Source organism: Cavia porcellus, unplaced genomic scaffold, assembly GCF_034190915.1.
Source record: "Cavia porcellus strain 051 isolate PalLab524CR breed Dunkin Hartley unplaced genomic scaffold, mCavPor4.1 scaffold_2, whole genome shotgun sequence".
Lineage (NCBI taxonomy): Eukaryota > Metazoa > Chordata > Mammalia > Rodentia > Caviidae > Cavia > Cavia porcellus.
This window is the reverse complement of record NW_026947485.1, coordinates 99,715,028-99,718,936: the sequence shown is the minus strand read 5'-3', so window position 1 is coordinate 99,718,936 and position 3,909 is coordinate 99,715,028. Positions and strand designations below refer to the sequence as shown.

At 40.4% G+C, this 3,909-nt stretch overlaps 1 pseudogene; it reads left to right on the top strand.

Moving 5' to 3' along the window:
• Positions 1-223: 223 nt before the first annotated feature.
• LOC100734597 (eukaryotic translation initiation factor 2 subunit 2-like) lies at positions 224-1,172 on the top strand (annotated as a pseudogene).
• Positions 1,173-3,909: the final 2,737 nt, after the last annotated feature.

The window sequence follows — 3,909 nt, the reverse complement described above, 5'->3', positions numbered from 1 at the left end:
TCAGACTAAAAAAGTGAACTTGTTCAATGTCACTTGAAATATGATGCATGGATCTGTGTGAAGTCCATCTGAACTCCTACTATGAGCAAGAAGAAAAAGAAGGAGAAGAAGAAGAAGAAGAAGAAGAAGAAGAAGAAGAAGAAGAAGAAGAAGAAGAAGAAGAAGAAGAAGAATGAGGAAGAGGAAGAAAAGGAGGAAGAGGAAGAAGAGGAGGAGGAAGAAGAAGCAGAGAAGGAGGAGGAGGAAGATGTTAGATGAGGAAGGGGATGCCCAGAAGAAGAAACCTAGCCCTCAGAAACAAAAAATAGAACCAGAACCAACTGAAGACAAAGATATGGAAGTTGATGAAGAGGACAGTAGGAAGAAAGATGCTTCTGATGATCCAGATGACTTGAATTTCTTTAATCAAAAGAAAAAGAAGGAAAAAATGAAAAATGATATTTGATATTGCTGAAGCAGAAAGGGGTATAAAGGATCTTAAGACTGACAATGATATTCAAGAGCCAGCTGAACCAGAGAATGTCCTTGATATTATGCTTGGCAATAAAAAGAAGAAGAAGAAGAATGTCAAGTTCTCAGATGGGAATGAAATACTAAAAAAAGATGAAGCTTTAGAAGATGAAGACAGGAAAAAAAATGATGGTATTTCATTCAGTAACAAGACAGGCCCTGCTTGGGCAGGCAGAGAGAGAGAGAGAGAAAGTACACATATGAAGAGCTACTGAATTGAGCATTCAACATCATGAGGGAAAAGAATCCAGATATGGTTGCAGGAGAGAAAAGAAAGTTTGCCATGAAACTGACACAGGTCTTCTGAGTAGGAACCAAGAAAACTTCTTTTGTCAGCATTACAGATATCTGTGAACTGTTACATCATCAGCCCAAACATCTTGAGTTTTGGGTACAAGTGATTCTATTCATGGTAATAATCAACTTGTAATCAAAGGCAGATTCCAACAGAAATAGATAGAATATGTCTTAAGAAGATATACCGAAGAATATGTCACGTCACACATGCCGACCACTGGACACAAATCTGCAGAAGGACACCTGGCATTATTTCTTATAGTATAAAACATGTCATTCTCAGTGCTCTGTTGCTAGTATCAAAACTGACTTCTAGGCTGTCTGTCACAGGCAAGTGAGCACAGATCTGTGCCAAGGCAAACTAAGTTGTTGATCACCACTGATTTTGCAAAGCATATCCTGAGGAATTGGCTGGATAGGTGTACCTTCAGAGTGGATACATCATGGTATCCAAAACAAGACAGAATACGTGCCAAATTCTTTGGTGAGTAGTTGATCTAAAATCCTTGTGGATGCTTAAACTGTTGACCTACTTATTGCCTAGCTTAACAACTATCAGAGAAACATGATGGGGTCAGGAAGTGCTTTTAAAAAATCATACATAGAATTCTGTAAACTAATTATAACAGTGGAAAAAAAAGAAGTTGAACATCTGATTTGGGAAGTAAATCAAATTTCTCTAACTTTATGCATCGCACACACCCCTGTGCCCACTTTATTCTGCAAATAAGCTCCAGAGTCACAGATGTAACAGATGTAATCCTTGCCCAGAAGCTGCCCTGCTGTGGTGGTGGTGGGGTTGGGGAGGAAGACTCAGTGTCTCAGTGATGGTGCACACTGGTTAGGCCCTGTTCCCTTTGTTATAAAGAGGACACTCTTGTCATGGTAAAAACACTACAATAGAAACACACACACACACACACACACACACACAAACACACACACACACACACACACACACACACACACACACATATTGTCAGACGTGAAGCCATACCTGGTCAGATGTGTCCTACCTTGGAGGAAGGATTCTGTTCCAGAGATGACTGTGATTTTATGGATTGACCTCCCTTGCAAAGGCATATTTAAGTCTCAAACTCTGGTACCTGAGAATATAACTTACGACTTATATGCCTCAAAGCCTCAGGCAATCATATGTGGGGCTTTTGGGAGGAGGCTGGATCATGGCTGTGTGATACTGGATCATGGGTGTGTGATAACTGGATTAGTTCACTGATTGGTTTAGCACAGTTCTAGTGTGGACAATAGGAAGGCCTAGTCTGGGTGTGGGTGGCACCAACAAATAGGCTTGCAGCCTGGATGGAATGAAGAGAGGAAGAGAGGTTCACTGTTTCTTCTGGCCTGCAATGCCATGGATTGGTCTTCCTCTGCCCTGTCCCCCAGTTATGCTGCTCTGCCTTAAAGCCAGCTGACTATGGGCTGAAATGTCTTCAAACAGTGAGCTAAAATAAACTTTTTCTCCTTTAACTTGTGGGTGTCGGGAATTTCATCCCAGTAAGCAGAAAGTAACTAAAACAATAACTTTATTTGCAGATAAGATCTTTGTAATCAAGTTAAGTTGAGGTCATGCTGGGCTAGTTTGGACCTTAATCCAATGACTGCTGTCCTTATAAGAAAGGGAAAACTTGTAAATAGAGATTCAGAGAGGAGAGACACAAGAGGCAAATGCATGTCGAGATGGAGGCAGAGCCTGGAGCAAAGGAACCCCTGTAAGGTGGAAGGGGACTCAGAATGGATTTTGTTCTCCAAGTTCCCAAAAAGAAATCAACTCTTTTGGTGCCTGGATTTCAGACTTCTGGCTTCCAGAGCCATCAGAGAATATACTTCTGTTGTTTTATACCAGCCAGCTTGCAGAGCTGTACTGGGGATCCCTGAGAAAACTATTAGATGGCAAAAGGGAAAGAATTGGAGTAGTATTTGAAAGAGTTTCCACGACCCTGGGAATTTAGTGTTGCTTGAGAAAAATTCTTCTTGTCACTGGAGGATACCAATGATGGAGGTGCACATTTAGGTCACCTTGCTTGCTATTCTGGCCTGGATAAATGTTGGAACACTACAAAAGCAGGTGCTCTGTTCCAGGATTGGAGGCTAAAACTTGGGGCACTAGTCTGAGACTTTGGACACCATTGTTCTTGCCAAGGAAATCTGACCTTCCTTTGTTGGGATGGAGGTTTGGGATAGGGAGTCACCATGTACATAGCTTGTTGCCTTCTCAGGGAGACAGAAATGTTGATTCCAGTGACATAAAGAAACAAAGTCTGAGATACCAAATCTGAACATCACAAAAGTTCAGTGATATCACTGCATATGCATGGACATAGAAGCTTTTAAAGCAACGGCCAACAGCTGGACAACCAATATGGCAGCTTTTAGACACATGTGGCTGAGTAAATCTTTTCAAAACAATTGTCCATTTGCATAAGTTAAAATTCACTCTTTTGAGAATATGTTCCTTTTTCTTTTTCTTTCCATTTTGCCTTTTTAAATTTAAATTAATTAAAATTAAATAGGATAAAAAGTCCATCACATGAATCACATTTCATGTGCTCAATGGCTACATGTGGCTGTTGGTCACCAGTTTGGACAATGCAGCTGTAGTATATTTCCATCACTGTAGAAGATTCTGTCCAAGAGTGTTACTGGAAATATCCCCCTCTGTAGATCCTCTTCCCAGAAAAATACATATAATATAAACATATAAAAATCTAATATAAATTTTCAAGACTTCCATTCATTCTTCTAAACCACTGCTTGGTGGTTAAGAAGCCTACATTTCAAATAACTCTGAAAGTCTAAAAGCATTTTCCTTGAGCCTATGTTCTCTCTCTGTCTTCAAGTTGGGCAGCAGACTCAAGTACCATCCAGTGCTGTTTCTCTTCAAGGAGCTGAGCTGACAGGCAATTATTTGTGGAGACTGTTCCATGCACAGCCTTTTGCCCGCTGTGCTGCCTGCTCTTGATTGCAGGAATGAGCTTTTGGAAATCATCATTAGTAGTAAATATGAATCCAGGGTGTTGGGAAGACTTAATGGAAGTGTAGTTTCTCTCATATTAAATCTCCTTTGTTAAAATGTAATGGTAA